At 43.6% G+C, this 18,773-nt stretch overlaps 1 protein-coding gene and 1 long non-coding RNA gene across 3 annotated transcripts in view; one reads left to right on the forward strand and one right to left on the reverse strand.

Annotated features, from left to right (window-relative positions):
- The window catches only part of CBX5 (chromobox 5), a 72,139-nt gene that overhangs the window by 17,418 nt on the left and 35,948 nt on the right, over nt 1-18,773 (forward strand). The window lies entirely within an intron of this gene.
- The window catches only part of LOC128347998 (uncharacterized), a 32,468-nt gene that overhangs the window by 8,806 nt on the left and 4,889 nt on the right, over nt 1-18,773 (reverse strand). The window contains exons 2-3 of one of the 2 annotated variants that reach the window (XR_008317871.1): nt 8,933-9,065; nt 6,785-7,057 (exon numbers count right to left, since the gene is read on the reverse strand). The exons of the other annotated variant lie outside the window; for it this stretch is intronic. This is a non-coding gene — a long non-coding RNA (uncharacterized LOC128347998). Of the gene's footprint in view, nt 1-6,784; nt 7,058-8,932; nt 9,066-18,773 lie in introns of those variants that run through there. 2 annotated transcript variants of the gene reach the window in all.

Genomic DNA, 18,773 nt, shown 5'->3' on the forward strand with positions numbered 1-18,773 from the left:
CACCCGCCCATTGCCACCTCCTTCCTCCGCCCGCCTGTTGCTGCCTCCTTCCCCTGCACACCCATTTCTGCCTTGTTCTTCCCCCCCGCCCGCTACCGCCTCCTCCTTCCCCCATCGCTGTCCCCTCTTTCCGCCCGCCACCATCACCGTTTTCTCGGTGCTGGTGTCTAAATCAATCTGAGTTTAGTGGGGAGAGGGGTGGGATCTTGGCATCTCACAGTAGTCAGAGGGTACATTCACTTTGTGCCACTTAGTGTTCAATCTGCAGAACTAAAAAGACAGCATTAACCACAAAGAGAAAGCAATGCTGAGTTTCCCCCTCCGACAAAAATGAGACTCATGTTAAATTCCAATGCCATCTACCGGATATTTGAGGAAGCAGCCGGATAAAGCTTCCAAGACAAAGATTTGGTCTAGAGACTATGAGAGAGGGCGGTAGACTCCTCTTAGACTTCCCAAGAAGGATAAAAGTCCAGAACACCTGAAGAAACAGGACTGGAGGCTTCCATGAAAGGGTCATGTGCAGCACTGAAACCTCATTGCTCTCAGGACTAAAAATGCTACAATAAATAGTGAGACACATTATCTCTGAGACATCTGTGTTGTTTTTGTAAATGCATTATCTTGTTGCAATTCCTGGGTTGCAGAGGCATGACTTTTAATTGCTCTTTTATATTCTCCTTCATAAAACGAATGTTGTTCTAGGAGAACATTTTATTTTAAGCAACTGCTTCTAGTACTTAAACTGGTGCCTTTCCTGAACTAGAAAATGCTTCAGGGACAAAAAAAAATTGTTTGATGGTTTTATTTCTAGATGTATAGTAGCAGGAATGATGTAATCTGTGTTAATCCAAGCATTTTAAGCAGCATTTTCATAATTGCATGCTATGTCACTTTCTCATTTTCACATCACATCTTTTTTTAATGCAATTCACTGTCAGACTGAGATGAATCTTAGATACACACCTGTGTTTTTGGCTTAAAACCTGTCACCAGTTAATTTTTATCTAGATCACCCTCTTTATCTCCTGTAATAGTAAAATTAATATGATAAAACTATATATTGTATTTTTAAAAATACATTTTTATTCACCTCCCTCACCTCCCCCAAGAGCAAATTATGACATACATTTGATTCTCACAATAGCCCTGTGAGGTAGATTAGGTTGAGTGTGCAATGTCTGGTTCAGGGTTACTCAGTGAGCTCTGTTGAAGGGTGTCTCAGTTGATTTTCAACCCTCTACGCGACACTAACTTTGTTGTCGTCTACATTAGATTTACTGGGGCATATTCAGACTTCCAGTGCCTTCTGGTGACAGACTGGGGAGTTGGCCAAACTGACTCTGTGAGTTATGCTCTCTTGTTTGTGAGGAAACATAAAATATTTTAATTCAATACAGCTAAAGAGGAAGGTAGCAGAAGTGCTTTAATTCCTTCAGTGAAATTGTCATGTGCTATTTTAGATGGGATATAGTTCTCTGTTCCCATGCATCAGAAGACGGGAAACACATCAAGGCACAGTGCATGCTTTGTAAACCAGCTCAGACTATGGTAATCTCCAGCTCCTATGAAGCAAGTACAGACGTCAAAAGACATCTAGGGTGAGTGAGTTCCCCCTGCCCCAAACACTTTTGAATTTTAGATCCTTTTTCTTAATATATGTGCTTTTAAAACTAAAGCTTTACAATGTTAATTTTTTCATTTATGTATTTTATTCTTGAATTACCTTTTAGAGAATCCATGCCAGTAGCATACCAGAATTTAAAGCTTACATGTCAATGTGGAAGTCACCTGAAAATCAGGTAATCTGTATTTTTAATTTTTTTACATATTTAAGTTTTGGGCAAGAAAAGAAGCATATTATTTGTCTGAGTCTTCAACATCATCATTAAACTGACAACTTAAGAAGTTGCTCAGAGCCATTAACTACAGGCTTTACTGAGAACCTTTATTTTTGGTGGTAAACGTAAAGTTGTGCCGTCGGGTCAGTGTCGATTTCTGGTGACCGCAGAGCCATGTGGTTGTCTTTGGTAGAATACAGGAGGGGTTTACCATTGCCATCTCCATGTTTCCATCTCTGGGAAACTTACCAGTGGGGATTTGAACCAGCAACCTCATGCTCCCTAGGCAAGTTACTTTCCCGCTGCGCCATTAAGTGGTAAAGAATGCCAATTCTGTACAGTACTAAGGGTTCTCAAACTGTGGTCTGCAGGATGATGTTGCCAGTGCTGAAGGAAACAATGTCTGGCTTTAGCCCACTGGGAGCAGGACAGAACTCAGGTGAGGTTGAGATTGGCCTGCTGATTCAATGGAGAAACAGTTCTGATCATGTCCCTAACTGGTCTGAACTGTTAATTGGCTGTTCTGTGGATTGCCACTTACAAGAGGCAGAACCTGATGTTGCAGAGACAATATGTCCACAGACAGCATTTATCCCAGAAGAAGAAGTCTTGGGAGAGGCTGGTAACTTCTTGGGAGACATGGAGGAAACCCCAAAGATGTTGAGTAGGACTTGGGGATAGAAAATAAAAGGCAGAGAAGAACCAAGCAAAGAAGCAACTTGGGAGATGATGGTTGGATTTCCCAGAGAGGAACAGATTTAAAGGAAACAACTGCCATGGTGAGAGAAGAAAAAGGTGATGGGCAGCCCCATCCTATTGCTGAGGCCCAGGCGATCAGCTGCCAAGAAGGAAGGGCAGGAAAAGGGAACTTGCAACTCCCTCTTTTTGCCCCTGACAGAGCCAGGGTCAGTACAAGATCCAAGTGGAAGAGACTGGCAGTGCTTTTCCAGCTATGGTGAGGGGCTGGGCCCCTAGGGTGGCCACAGATGTGTTTATTTTTCTTACTATATATTATTCAGTCCAGAAGCAAAATGTGTGTTTGTTTCATTCATTCATTCATTTTTAAAAATATATATATATTATTAAGTGGTTCACCAAAATCCCAAACATTCTTCAAATGGTCCATAAGGAAAAAAAGCTTGAGAACCTTGGTTTTAGGCCATATTCTGTCATACTTTACACATAAAAAGATTGCTACTTATTTCACCATGGGCAACATTTTAAATGTTTAATGTTTTAGGTTTAAATAACAATGCAGTAGGTACCTGTAGATAAATGCTAGCTGGGTGCATTGGCAATGACTATTCTATAGCGAAAAGCAAGTTGAAGATGCATTTTGAAGTATATCTATTTGAAAGCTGACATTTGGTCCATTAATGCTCTTGGTATATTGGATGTTGCTGTACTGGGCTGGTACATGTTAATGCATGATCTCAGTAGTGTAATTTATTTTACTGAAATTGAGACAGTTCATTGATTTTCAAAGAATTCATTTGCAACTAAATTCAAAATCACTAGAATTGTATTTTGTCTTTTTTCCAGATTGAAAATGTTAAGCCTGGAGAAATGTTCAGCAGCCTTGACCAGTAAGAGATTCCTTGGATGTATTCATTTGAAAATATTGCAGACCTTCTGGAGGATAATAAAAGTGAATATGGGCTACTGCATAAGAAAATTCTCAGCTGTGATTGAAAATACTTCCAGTTTTTCCAAAGCTTTTGAAGCATTTGGGATAAAGTTGAATATTCCAAAAAGTGGCTAATGTGATGCAGACTGTTAGGGCTCCAGAACACTGTGCTCCAGGGCTGCAGCGGACTTCCAAAGCCTGGTGAATGCTGTCATTCATGTGTGAACATTTTATTTTAAAACTAAAAATACGGCAAATATCAATCAGCCCCTGGTGGCGCAGTGGTAAAACTGCCACCCTGTAACCAGAAGGTTACAAGTTCGATCCTGACCAGGGGCTCAAGGTTGACTCAGCCTTCCATCCTTCCGAGGTCGGTAAAATGAGTACCCAGAATGTTGGGGGCAATATGCTAAATCATTGTAAACCGCTTAGAGAGCTTCAGCTATAGAGCGGTATATAAATGTAAGTGCTATTGCTATTGCTAGATATCAATCAATCATCTTTATTATAGATCAGCATAAAATACGGCAAATATTTATATACTGCTTTTAAAGAAAAGTTCCCAAAGTGGTTTACATAGATATATTTGAGTGAGTGAGTGAGTGAAATGACTCCCTGTCCCCAAAGGGGTCACAATCTAAAAAAGAAACATAAGATAACCAGCAACAGCCACTGGAGGGATGCTGTGTTGGGGATGGATAGGGCCAGTTGCTCTCCCCCTGTTCAGTAAATAGAATCACCACTTCTAAAAGGTGCCTCTTTGCTCAGATAGCAGGGGCTATATTTGACTAAACAGAGATAGATAGATATCTCCATTGTCGTATTTTAAAGGATATGTTTTTTCCTTAAAATAGTGTGGTGTGGCCATTCTACATGTCCTATGTACACAGTGTATAGTATCCAAAGCAATGTATGCTGTTTTCGCCCTCCCCCTCACTGCATCTGCTAAAGCCCCTCCTGAAAAGGTGTTTTCCAGGGTCAGAGGATCTCTGGTAGTAACATCAGATGCAGGCAGTGTGAGTGGCTGCAGGGTCAATTCCTACAAATTGGATAGAGATCCTTTCCACAAGTGGCGGAAGACATCTTTGCCTGGTTTGGAGGCATTTTCTGCCCACCTCCGCTGCAGCTACAGTATCTCTGCTGCATCTGAGGTTGTTGCCAAGGGCCCCTTGACTTTCAGCTGGCTGAGAGAGGTGCTGCTGTTGCAGCAGCCATGCAGAAAAGAAAGGCAAAGCCCCTCCACCAAGGTAACTTGGTGGTTCTTCATGACCTTAGGAAGGCGCTCACATGTAGGTGGGGGCCTACCAGAGGGCCCCTCAAACCTGAAACCAGCCCTCTCTCTGTGCCATCATTTGTTCTTTGCATGAACTAAACTGGGAAGGGGATTCCTGTGTCTCCCTCTCCCCTTTTCTAAGATCAACACAGTTTTCATCTGTCTTTGTTATTCAACATAATAAAAACAATCACAAATGTTGGTTTCCATTCAAAGCCGATGGCCACATGACTGTTTTATGTGTCTTATTTTTGGAATCAAGGTTTTTAAAAGGCTGTGTCAACCTTGGTCAGGCCTTGTCCAGAAAAGGACCCAGGAGCTTACATCTCACTAAAACTAGGATTCAAGATTGTCCTAGTGAAGCTCTATATGTCTCTGAGAAAAATCTTTGAGCTGTATTGAAACAAGATACTTAAAAAAAAAAAAACACAGCATTTTGTGTAGGGCAAGGTACAGATGCTGAGGACTTTTATTCCACCTGTAGCCCAAGTAAGATCAGTGAATGCTGAGTCCTGCCTTTCAGAAATCTGATCACAAGTGCTTCTAGTGGGGTTTATGCCTTTGTTTTGTCTCTTTCTTCATTGTTTTCTGGTGTGCTCTTGCTGTACTTTCTTGTTAATGTCCCCTCTCTGACAGTGTCTCTTATCTTCCCTTATAATATACACAAACCAGTTCTTTGCTTCATACCTGTTCTTTTTTTCTACAGATTTAATTATGCATATGCATGTATACAGGAACGTTGCATACAAACTCTCAGCAATTTAATCTTGTTTTCTTACATGCATCAGATGCAAACTCAGCCTCTTTCTCTCTCACATGCATATATCCCTGTGCCAGCTTTCCCCTCATATTTTTGTGGGGAAATTATTACAGGACCAAATAAGATCAACAAACTATCAGGAATTGTATATGGGATACACATATCAAGTGGTATATAAATATGATAAATACATAATTCATACAATTGTACATCATCCAAAATGAATGGCATCAGCTGCCAATAGCAATAGCAATAGCACTTACATTTATATACCGCTTTATAGCCGGAGCTCTCTAAGCGGTTTACAGTGATTTAGCATATTGCCCCCAACATTCTGGGTACTCATTTTACTGACCTCGGAAGGATGGAAGGCTGAGTCAACCTTGAGCCCCTGGTCAGGATCGAACTTGTAACCTTCTGGTTACAGGGCAACAGTTTTACCACTGCGCCACCAGGGGCTCCTCAATAGTAACTTTTTATGGTTAACATAGGATAAATAAGACAGTTTCTGCATAAGAAAAGAACGGATGAACACAAAAAGAGCAGTTGAGATGCCAGCAGGAACAAACAAGTGATTATCACCATCTCTCTGGACCTTCCATATCTGACCACAAGGGCACCGTAGTCAAAGAAAAAATAGTTTGAGGCTAGACAGAGCTGGGGGCTGCTAAACTGGAATACATTGAGGTCATTCACACAATTGAAAACTGTGTTCTACCCTGGGTAGCTTTTCCTCCTACCTTGCTTCCACACAATCACTTCTACCCAGGTTTTCCTCTAACCTTGCTTCCACACAATCAAAAATTGGGAGTATACACAGATCCCAAACCCGGGTAGAACACAGTTTTCAGTTGTGTGAATGACCTCACTGACTTGTTCCAGCTCAAATTGTCTTAAATTGATGATGGTGCTGTGAACGGGTATTATATCTTGTGGTGTCCTGTGAATTGCACACTAACCTCCAAAAGGTGGTTTACCTGGTCCCATCTACTTCTGTAGGGCCATTGACCCTTTATGCTGAAATTTAGTTTATTTCTGTTATCTCGAGTGTGTGTCTCTGTGTGTAAAAAAACCAGTCTCTTTACTGTCCACTTCATGCATTTGCCAAAGTAGACTCTTGCCTACAAATGTTTGTGTCACACTAAATTTGTTAGCCTACAGCATGCCATATTTCTTGCTCTTTTATTTACACATTTTATTTTTACTCCCCGTGTATCTCTTTTCTTACAGAGCAGCTCTGGAATAGATAGAATTTTGTACTTGAACTAAGGAGACCTGGGTTCATTCAGACATGAAGCTCACTGGGTGATATGTGGCCAATCACTCTCAACTTAAGCAACCTTTCAAGGTTCTTATCGGTATAACATGGAATAATGCCACAACTTCTTTTAGAGAGAGCTTTGTATACTTATACTCTTTTGCTGTGTCGCACATGAGAATGTGCTTTGCAGATTCCATAGAATCCCCCTTTGTTTTTCCCCTATCCGGGTTGTTTCTTCAGCACAAACTGGTGTTCTCGTGGCTCTTCTGAGTTGCAAGAGAGCTCTGCTGCACAGCTAGAAAGAGACAGCACATGCCTGAGTAGGGAGAACAGTGCCAGTATGATGTTGCTGCTTATATATTAGGGCTAAAAGGAACACTGTACTTCTCCATTGGGGCAACAACTCTGTACCTCTCCTGTTTATGCTTCTCTGTGTTCCCTGTGGAGATGTAGCTTTTGCTATGTGGCCAGTCACTCTCTCAACTTAAGCTGCCTCTCAAGGTAGCAGTCTCAGATTCTTCAGAAACAATATTGCAATGAGGAAATACAGTGCTCTTTTGAAACGGGCATTGTTTTGGACCATTAATGAAATGGGCATAAATTTGAAGCTTAACCCTGGTGATTTTTTAAATAAGTATAAGAGTTGATTTTAAAAATGCCTTGGAGCATTCCTGGAATACATCCAGACATGATGCTAAACAGTGATGTAGTGTTCTGTCTGAACCTATGCCAGCTTACGAACCATGGTTTGTGAAAGGCTGCCAAGCCATAGTTTGAAGTTGATTTGCAAACCGCAGTTTGTGTTAACTGTGATTGGCTGTTTATGTCTGAATTCAAAAACCATAGTTAGGGTCATTGCTCCACCTCAAGAGGCTGATGTACAATGAAGACTGGAGTGAATTTATGAAGAAGAGTGCTGAGTAAATGAGAAATGAAAGCAGAGAAGTGGCTGTAAACTATGGGTTGCCTGTTGTATGTTTTGGAAGCGCAAGCTGTTATGTGGCTTCTTAACTATACACAAACCATGGCTTGGTGTGATGTCTAGTGGAGGCATGGCGTAACTTGGTTTATTATGGTACTGTATGAGTTCTAGTAGGAAGGAGTATATCGGCTACACAGGGTCATTAATCGGATATGTGTATAACTACGTTGGTTGTTGTGGAGGGAAGAATAAACCCAGGTGAAGATTAAGACAAAGCAAATACAAGAGCAGTGCAGGGAGATTCCTATAGGGCTGGGGACTAAGGAGCCCTCTATCTGGTGACACAATAATGAATTTCAAAGAGAGGGGTTAGGGTCTGAAAGTATCATAACACCGGAGTTGTTTGCCGGTCAGATACTCTCCTGGAGGGTATTGCCACTGGCTTTGGCAAGTAGCAGTACCCTCTTGCAGGACAGCTAAGTCCTTAGAAAAAGGCATGCATGAAAAGTTATTGAGAACCTCCATCCCTCACTGTTGTACAGCTAAGATGAAGCCTGAATGTGTTGCGCCCCTCAGAGAGAATGTGTTGCGCTTTATGAGAGAGAGAGAGAGAGAGAGAGAGAGAGAGAGAGAGAGAGAATGGACACACAAATTGACATAATTCTGGTGTGTGTGTGTGTGTGTGTGTGTGTGTGTGTGTGTGTGTGTGTGTGTGTGTGTGTTTTTAAACTCAAACAGAACTAGGAGAATAACGTTTCTGTAGATAAGCTTCTGTAGGTTTCAAAACTTGCTTGGTAGTTAGTAATTTCTCTGAAACTTTTTGTTAGGACAAATCTGCATTTTCTGCAATGAAGCAGAAGCACTAGTCCCAGAGAGATTGCTATGGATATATGCCCTCCTTTGAACTAAATGAAAGCTGTAGCAGTTTATCAAATTAATGTATGGCACACTCAATTGTCTTATGATAAAATATTAGTTAAAAATCAGACTTGGAAAAATTTAGCTAGGGATGAGAAGACCTTATGAAGTTATGAGCACGTGAAGTTAAGATCTCATGGCCGTTGCATTGCATTAATTTTGCAGCAAAGGTCCATGGTGACCCAAATTGTTGGATATCATCTCTGATCTCAGTGGCTTAATTGTAGACTGTAGATTAGTCAAAACCATTTCCCCCCACCCAGCAGTAATAGAAGAATGTGTACTGATGGGAAAATTGAGTGTATTTGTTTGTTACATTTTTAAACTTACCCTTTGTCCAGGGAGCTGAGAGGTACTTTCCTCCCACTGCTTGCCTCACAGTGACCCTATGAAGAAGGCTAAGCTGAGAGATAGTGACTGGCCCAAGGGCACTCAGTGAGTGATGTTGTCCATAACAGGGGTTCTGCAAATTAAAGACTTTTCATTCAGCATTTTAGTATACTAGAGGACATCTCGAAATAGTGACAGTTGTACTAAACATACATTTTGGACATTCAAAGCTGCTCACAAAATATCTCATCAATCCTCACACCAATCCTATAAGGTAGATCAGTATTGAAAAGCGTAAAGAGTAGTAGGAAGAAGGGAACAGCTTGGGTGGCGCACTGACTGCTTTGCTGTCTCTTGCTTCTGCCCCACCTCTCCTCCAGGTGTGTAACATCTCCTGGGCTGTTGCTGTGCTGGGGCTTCTGCCACTATATAGGGCAGGCTGGCCCAAGGGTGCGAGCCTCTTGGCTCTCAGCCGTGGGGCGAGCTGCCCAGGGCCCTGAAGATCTCTCCCCTTCTGCGCTGAGGATCCTTCTCTCTGCAATTAAGAAGCTAGCAGGAGATGTACAAGTCTGGTTTTGGTTTTTATTAAGCCAAGAAGCTGTGGTGGGTTAGTCTGGGGAGATGTGTCTGGGAGAGCAAAAAAGTGGGTCTGGAGTGGGGGCGGCAATATCACAGGTAGCGGGCAGAGGGAGGTATGGCGGTGGGAGTTGGGCAGGCCATTACAGGGGGAAACGGTCCAGGCAATTGAGGCCTGTTCCTTTTTCCGGCCCTTCTCCCAACCCTCTGACCCTAGGGAGCTCTGAGAACACTCCTTCAAGGATTAGGGTGCTGCTGTTGAATGCCAGGTCAGTTAACGCAAAAACATCTCTCATCCACGATTTGATTGTGGATGAGCGTGCTGACCTGGTATGTGTGACGGAGACCTGGTTGGATGTGCTGGGCGGGGTTGGTCTCTCTCAGCTTTGTCCTCCAGGTTTCCAGATCGTGCAGCAGCCCCGCCTCGAGGGTCGGGGAGGAGGTGTTGAAGTCATCTTTCAAGAGACCCTCCCTGTTTCCAGGTGCCTGGTCAGGCAATCTCAGAATTTCGAGTGTTTGTCCTTGACGGTGGGCCTCCGAGATAGGCTGGGGATTCTGTTGGTGTACTGACCACCCCGCTGCACTTCAGTCTCCCTACCTGAGCTGGCGGGGGTGGTCTCGGAGGTGGCCTTGGGTTCCCCCAGGCTTATTGTTTGGGGGGATTTCAATGTCCACGCTGAGGCCCCCCCCTTGTGGGTGCGGCTCAGGATTTCATGGCCTCCATGGCAACCATGGGCCTGTCTCAATTGGTATCGGGCCCTACCCACGTGGCGGGACACACTCTGGATCTGGTTTTTGCCGACCGAGAAATAAATGATCTGGAGGTGGGGGAATTTGAGATCACTCCCTTGTCATGGACAGATCATCACCTGGTGGGGTTTAGTTTGACTTCTCCGTCTGCCCTCTGCAGGGGTGGTGGGCCGATTAGGATGGTCCGCCCCCGGAGGCTTATGGATCCGCTTGGATTCCAGACAGCCCTCAGGGAGTTTCCAGTGTCCAGAGCTGGTGACCCTGTCGAGGCCTTGGTTGATCTCTGGAATGGGGAGATGGCCCAGGCCGTTGACACGGTTGCTCCTAAACGTCCTCTCCAGCTTGGTGGAGCCTGTTCTGCTCCTTGGTTTTCCTCGGAGCTTAGGGCGATGAAGCAACTCGGGCGATTGCTGGAGCGACGCTGGAGGAAGAGTCATGACTAGTCTGACCGAACACGGGCTAGAGCCCATTTTAGGGACTACTCCGTGGCGGTGGGGGCGGCGAAGAAATGCTTTTTCTCCGCCTCCATTGCGTCTGCTCAGTGCAGACAAACAGAGCTGTTTCGTGTGGTAAAAACCTTGCTCCACACATCCCCCCAGACAATGGGGGAGGAGTCATCTACAGCTCTTTGTGATTGATTTTCCTGTCGCTTTGCAGATAAAGTTGCTTGCATCCGTGCTGACCTGGACTCCAGAGTTTTGGCAGTTCCGGCAGACGTGCCTTTGGTACCATCTGTTCCCGTTGTGTTGGATTCTTTTCGGTTGGTGCGGCCTGAGGATGTGGACAAGATCCTGGGCCGTATGCGGGCGACTTCGTGCGCTCTTGACCCTTGCCCTTCATGGCTAATAAAAGCTGCCAGCGAGGGGACAGGCAGATGGCTGGAGGTGATCGTTAATGCTTCATTAAGGGAGGGCAGGATGCCATCGTGCCTTAAGGAGGCGGTGGTAAGACCTCTATTAAAAAAGCCCTCCCTTGATCCCTCCAACCTGGACAACTATAGACCTGTGTCTAACCTTCCCTTTTTGGGCAAGGTGATAGAGCATGTGGTGGCGTCCCAGCTGCAGAGGGTCTTGGATGATACAGATTATCTGGACCCTTTTCAATCTGGCTTCCGCCCCGGGTATGGGACTGAGACTGCCTTGGTCGCTCTAGTGGATGACCTACGCCAGGAACTAGACAGGGGGAGTGCGTCCCTGTTGGTTCTGCTGGACCTCTCGGCGGTGTTCGATACCATCGACCATGGTATCCTTCTGGGCCACCTCTCGAGTATGGGAATCGGAGGCACTGCGTTGCGGTGGTTCCAGTCCTTTCTTGAGGGGAGGGTCCAGAAGGTGGTGCTGGGGGACTACTGCTCGGCCCTGTGGCCGTTGGCCTGTGGGGTCCGGCAGGGATCAGTCTTGTCCCCCATGCTGTTTAACATCTACATGAAGCTGCTGGGAGAGGTCATCCGGGGACTTGGACTGAGTTGTCAGCAATATGCGGATGACACTCAGCTCTATCTCTCCTTGTCAACTGATCCTAGGGAGGCGGTGGATGTCCTGAATCGGGGGCTGGAGGCCGTGATGGGCTGGATGTGGGCTAATAAACTGAAATTGAATCTGGATAAGACGGAGGTACTGTTGGTCAGTAAGAGAGCCAATCAGGATGAGGAGATTTTACCGGTTCTGGATGGGGTTGCACTCCCCTTGAAGGAGCAAGTACGCAGCTTGGGGGTACTACTGGACCCGGCTCTGCTTTTGGAAGCTCAGGTAGAGGCGGTGGCCAGGGGTGCCTTTGCACGGCTTCGGCTAGTGCGCCAGCTGCGTCCCTTTCTCGAGAAGGCAGATCTGGCCACGGTTACCCATGCCTTAGTCACATCGCGGCTGGATTACTGCAATGCGCTCTACGTGGGGCTGCCCTTGAAGAATATCCGGAAACTGCAGCTAGTGCAAAACGCGGCAGCGAGGGTTTTATCCGGAGCTGCCCGTTGGGAACATATCACCCCCATTTTGAAAGAGCTGCACTGGCTGCCGGTTTGTTTCCGGGTCCAATTCAAGGTGCTGGTTTTGACCTTTAAAGCCCTAAACGGTTTGGGCCCGGGGTATTTGAGGGACCGCCTGCTCCCAAGGGTTGCTGCCTGCTTGACGAGGACATCTGAGGGGGCCCTGCTCCGGGTGCCGACAATGAGGGAGGCTTGGTTGTCGTGCACTCGGGACAGGGCCTTCTCTGTTGCTGCTCCCAGACTCTGGAATGCTCTCCCGGTGGCCATTCGTTCCTCAGACTCCATCACGGCTTTTAGAAAGCTTGTAAAGACTTGGCTTTTTACCCAGGCTTTTACATAATCGTTTTTACTGCTGCTTCTGTGTGTTTTTATCTGTTGTCTTGTTTTTTATGCTTGTCTGATATGTTTTTAGCTTCGTGTTTTTATTGCTTTTATTGTATGTTTTAATTTTTGTAAACCGCCTTGGGGTTTTCTTTTAACGAAAGGCGGTATAGAAATGTAAAAATAAATAAATAAAATTAAAAAATATAGTAGTGGCATTGTCCCTGAAATGTAGCCGCAGGGCTGAGAAACAGTGGCTTGCCTAAGGCCACTGGGTTTATGGTTGAAGTAAGATGTGAACTGGGAATTACCTCACTTGTACTCTTAGCCATTATGCTACACCAGCTTCACCCCTTCTTTATAAACCAGCATCAGCTACTCTTCCCTGCCACACTGTCTTTTCTTTTAACCACTGTCACTGGACTGTGTCCTGAGTCCTTGGGACTTGTTTTGCCTGCATGCTGCTGTTGTTTAAGCAGGGCGGAGCAAAGCCCTGGGACAAAAAGTGAAGATAGGCCTCTCCACCCTGCATTCCCACCTCCTTCAGAGAGGCGGGAGTGTGAAGTGCAGCCTGCTGCTCAACTGGCGAGCATCTATCACTTAGGGGCCGAGGGAAATTGCCCCCCCCCTTTTTTTTTAGATTGTGAGCCCTTTGGGGACAGGGATCCATCTTATTTGTTTGTTATTTCTTTGTGTAAACCGCCCTGAGCCATTTTTGGAAGGACGGTATAGAAATCGAATAATAATAATAATAATAATAATAATAATAATAATAATAATAATATACCTATGCCCCTGTGCTTGAGATGTGTTGCTTGTTTGCTTGCCTGGCTATCTGCATAAGCAGTATATGAACAGTGCAGACATATGGACTGGTCTCCTCCTGAATGACTCCTGCATTTATATGGAAGAAGTCTCAACTCCTCAATTAACTCTATAATTCCCAGTAGCCAGCTCTTAGCATGATTTGACGTCACACTAATTTGGTTATCATAGAATAATGTGAAATACAGGGGAATGATATGGGATAGAGAAAGGACTGGTTTAGGGAGAGCTTTTGGGCAAAAAGATCGCCTTTTATGTCTGGTATTTATAGCCATATGCATGGACATTGCATCACAGCGGTGTAAATTTCCCTTATTTATCTCAATAGAGTGTTAATGGGAAAGCCTAGTTGTCACAATTTAAATGCTAATGCTCCTAAGACAGTGGTCCATCTTGAGACACCAAAACAGGGCTGTAAATCATCTAATGCAGACCGCTCTGAACTTCTGAAACTATGATAGATATAAAAGCTAAGGGTGTGCATGAAGGTGATGTTCTTGCAATTCTTCTACAGAACAAAGACCTGACTAGGCTTGCATATTTTTGGTCTGAGCTGGATATATTTTTCATACCTTTTGTATTAATGAGAGGTTATATTGACATCAGTTTAGAGCAAAACTGTCAGATTAAAGCTAAACCTTAGAGTACTCCTGCACTGTTGGTTATCCTGGTGGTTTCCCAGATGCGGGACTTCGTTGCAAGAAGAATTGGTGTTTTGACTAAAGTATTTAAAATGTATTTAAGTGTGTGCACTAACTTGGCAAAGAGGCACCTTTTAACGTGTTGTTTCTCTTTATTTAGCAGGGGGATAGTAACTGGCCCTCTCCACCCCCAGCACAGTACCCCCAGTGACTGTTGCTGGTGTCTGTCTTATGTTTCTTTTTAGATTGTGAGCCCTTTGGGGACAGGGAGTCATCTTTATTTATTATTATTTCTCTGTAAACTGCTTTGGAAACTTTTGTTGAAAAGTGGTATATAGATATTTGTTGTTGTTTTCACATAAATAAACATAAACTGGAGTAAATCTGGGCTGTTCACATTGCTGATTTTTTTGAGTGGTTGATTGTGGTTTGTTATGGTTTTTCAAACCTTGCCTTGTTCATATGATAGGCTTCTCCGCATCCATCCCACCCATTCTGGCCAATATGGTTGCAGAAGAGACGAGGGCCTTCTGCTTCCTATTGGTGCATGCACCTGTGCCCAGGTAGGCAAGGAGTGTGTGCACATGCATGGTTTCTAGTTATTTTTTTTAAATCTTTTTTTTTAAAATTCTACCATTGATCTTGTGTAAATACATCTGCATGGGCACACAAGCCAGTGTTCCCTATTCTATCTGCTGTCGTTAAGTTTTGCTTCGGTTTTGGAGCTCTCACTGGGCCCAGACACCAGCTTCTGCAGATGCATATTTTTGTTCCATTTTTTATTTCTTTGTTGCTCTTGGAGACACAGACTATTGCAAAAGGAAGAAAACAAGTCAGAAGTTCCTTTGAAGTAGCATTGTTGTGCTGGAGCACCTTCTCAAACCAAAACCCCCATAGACATCTATGGGGGGGGGGAATCATAATATGGTTGCTGGGCAGAGAGATTTGAAATTTGGGACATAGGTAGTGGAGAATGGCAGTAATTTCAAGTAAATCAGTGCATTTGTTGACTTATAATGATTTTTTTTAAAATTAAATGATTCTTGGTTGTGAAGTTATTTTTTGCTCTGTGACTTCGGCTTAATCTTAAAAAAAAATTAAAAACCAGTGGATTGACCGATTAACTCGAAATTAAATACACAGAGTTCTGCCATCCTCCACTACCCATGTATCAGATTTCAGAGCTTTCTGCCCAGCCATTACCACGCTCTCTATTTTTTTCTCTTTTCCCCATAGATGGCTGTGGGGGTTTTTTTGTTTGAGAAGGTGCTCTTGCACAACTGTGCTACTTCAGAAAGATTTCTGACTGGTTTTCTTCCTTTTGCAATAGCAGTGGTGTGCAAGACCACCTTGCCAAACAAAAAGAGAGAAAAAGCTCAGAGAACAGTTACTGCGGCGGCAGTTGGGGGGGGGGCGGGATTGCTAGAACAGTGGAAAGCAGCTACGGACATCATTTTGTATTTCCACTGACATTTTGTCTTCCGATTTTCTGATCAGGTTAGCGATAATTTTAATCATATTTCTGGATTATATCCAATCCAATATAGGCTTCTGAGTATAGTACAGAGTGCGAAGCTGCTATGGATTTTGGATTGCCTGCGCAGTGTGCCTGTCCATTGTCCTAGTGCATTGCTGGCAGTGCTCAAGGGCACAGGGAAGAAATAAAATTCGATTGACTAGAAACTGACTGCAGGGGACAGGAAACAAGCCTGTCTGCTTAGGAATTGAAAACAGTGGCAGGCCGAGCTGACACTCCCCAAAGTCCCTCTCAGGCAGGTAGCCACACCTCCACCTCTGGCTTTATCTGTGGGGGTCTGTCCATATGGCGCAGTAAAAACTCTGGATTATTTAGCACTGCCATTTTCAACACTCTCACAAAGTGAAACTTTTTTAACACACTTATATTACATATTAAGAACCAATTATCATGAAAAAAGCCATTGGCCGTATGAATGACACTTTGCTGTTATTAGATTGAAGTTGCTGCCAATCCCTCCCTCATATGCTTAGTGCAGCAGGAGTCAATCAGCATTTGGAAAATGCTGCAGAAGGTGTATATGATGAGAGTGTTCAAATTCTATAGGTTGTATGCTTCAGCAAGGATCCTTTTTTGTGAGTGTAAACTCTCTACTCATGGAAGGGGCTTGTGGCCACCACAAACCTCTATGCAAACACTTGGAATACTACCCAATGTTCTTGGCCATTACTAACCTTGCCTGTGATTTTTTGGTGTATGCCAGGGCTGCTCAACTTCAGCCCTCCTGCAAATGTTGGCCCACAACTCCCATAATCCCTGGCTATTGGATTATGGGAGTTGTAGTCCAAAAACAGCTGGAGGACCAAAGTTGAATAGGCCTGGTGTATAGTATGCAACGTTGCGGACTCCCATCCGTTATGGGAATGGGAAAACTGAGTGTTAATTGACATTTGGGTTACATTGTCCAGAAGCTCACGTAACTGAAGGTAGAGTTTTTAGATAGTGATCAGGATTCTGGGCATGGGATTCCACACCATCTATTGGGATGGTAAACATCATAGAAGAACGATCATGAATTTTAGCATAGCTTATAACAAACCATCAAATGACTGCTACTCCTATCAGTGTTTTTCATGACATGTTCATGTTGTGCTGTTTGGATATAGACTCTTGAGGTCTGTTGGATGTTTATGTTTCTGAACCAGGTGAGCAGTACTGGGCAGAAAAACCATTTGTATCTATTCTTAAATGAAGTAACTGAAATTTCTATTCCAGAGCAGCAAGGTTATAAGAGAGCTTTCCCTTTCTGTAAGAAGTAGCTACCTCTTCTTTGGAGCTGATATATTTTTTTTCTGTGGGTGCCATTTAAATAACAATATATCTGCAACACTGAGCACATTTTATGATATTGTGGCACAATAACTCACACTTAAATGTCAATAGAGACACTTGAGAGAACCTGCAAGGTTCAATAACTTCTGGTGTGGTTTGTTTCTCCTGTCATCGGCCATTATATTTTTTACAGCTTTTAAATTGCTACAGAGAGAAATTGCTTTGGATTATAATGGATGGTTAAGAGGCTGCCAAGGGTACCCTTGCACGGGGTGGATGAAAGTTCAATACTATTTTGGTTTTATGTGTCTAAGTTCTAGGCTATATAGCTTAAATATAATTTGTTTGACAAATGCATTGAAGTGATACCGGACTACAAAACTACACTGCGCATTAAAAGAGGTACTGCCAAAACTTTTCATCAGATTTTTGGGATAAGATTAAACTTCAGCCATTATCTTAGTTCTGTGAAAATATGTTTGGAGCTCCTCCAGGGCTTGGCATGCACACAAATGTTCTTGTTGGCTTCAGTAGGAGCTTATGCTGGCCTTTGCCTTGGAATGTTGTTACTGTAAACTGGGGCACTGGTTTATTGCGTGGCTGTAATCTCACCGTGAATTTGTGGAGGCTGACTCTTGGCCCAGAATTCAATGAGCCCATCAGATTAATTTCAAGAGGATTTATTAGCTTCTTAATCGAACAGCGGATGTGTAATTTAAATAATCGGCTCCTTGCATTAACGCAGGGGTTTGGAGCAGTCTCGTATCCTGTTGCTTATCCTCACTACAACCATGTGAGGTAGGCTAGCCCGCGAGGCAGTGTGCTGCCCAAAGCCATGCAGTGAACTTAATGATTGAACAGGCGGTTGAATATAGATTTCCAGTTCTCAAACTCTGCATTCTGTCCACTCAATGATTTTTGGAATTTGATAAATTAATTTTGTTCACAGTGAAGTTGGAAAATATGGCTTGGCTCCAGAGATCTCACACAGTGAGCAGAAAGCTCCCCCACCCCAGCTTTCTTTTGTTCAAAAACTCTTCCTTGTGAGTGGAATTGCCTTCTGCTTGCTTGGTAGGATCTTTGGATCCAAGCTTTTATCTGGTTGTGGAATTTAGGCTTTTGATTTGCAATGAATGTTTGCCCTTTGATTATGGGTAAGCTCCTGTTTCAGTACGCCCCAGAGGGCTCAGGGAACTCACATTAAAGTTATTGAAAAACAACACCATGGTGTAGTTGGTCACTGGCTCTCTAAGCACATAAAAGCAAATTATTTTCATGTGAATTTTATAAAGTTAAATGGCATCTAGAAGCAGAAAATCCCTGTTAGGCAAATATTTCAGGTTGGATTTGAGCTCTTATGTGACTTCTAACATCTGGCATCAATTTAATTGCCTTGTTTCTGAACAACAGATAATCCCAATTTTCTATAGGGTATTTTTTTTCCTTGGGGCAGAGGGCAGGAATATTGACATTTAGCAAATATACCAAATAGAGCTTCCTTAATTGAAGAACGTTTTACTATATACTAGACAAAAGATTTTACTATATATTAGGCAAAATGGTGTCTGCTTTGAATCTACCGTATATCTTGAACAAATGATAGTAGTCTTTAGAACAACCAGTTCTGTAGATTGGGTTGGTGCAGACATAATTTAGAATCATGGTTTTGTTCTAAGGTTGTAGAATCACGTCTCTCTTTTCCCACACCTTCCCTCTTTCCTTCCCTGAATTTCCTTATTCCCCCTGCCCTGGCTGTGTTAAATGTGACTGTTGCTCACTCTGGTTAAGGGATTTCCTCAACTCCAGTTTAAGTGAACCAGGGTTAGCAATCATGTATAATATCAACCCAAAGTAAAGCAGTACAGAGAGCAAATGTGTGTGTGAAAGAGGTGGGGCATGCCATCCTGCAGCTCAGATCCAATCCTGAAATCATGGCTC

The sequence above is a fragment of the Hemicordylus capensis genome, chromosome 2 (genome assembly GCF_027244095.1).
Source record: "Hemicordylus capensis ecotype Gifberg chromosome 2, rHemCap1.1.pri, whole genome shotgun sequence".
Classification (NCBI taxonomy): Eukaryota; Metazoa; Chordata; class Lepidosauria; order Squamata; family Cordylidae; genus Hemicordylus; species Hemicordylus capensis.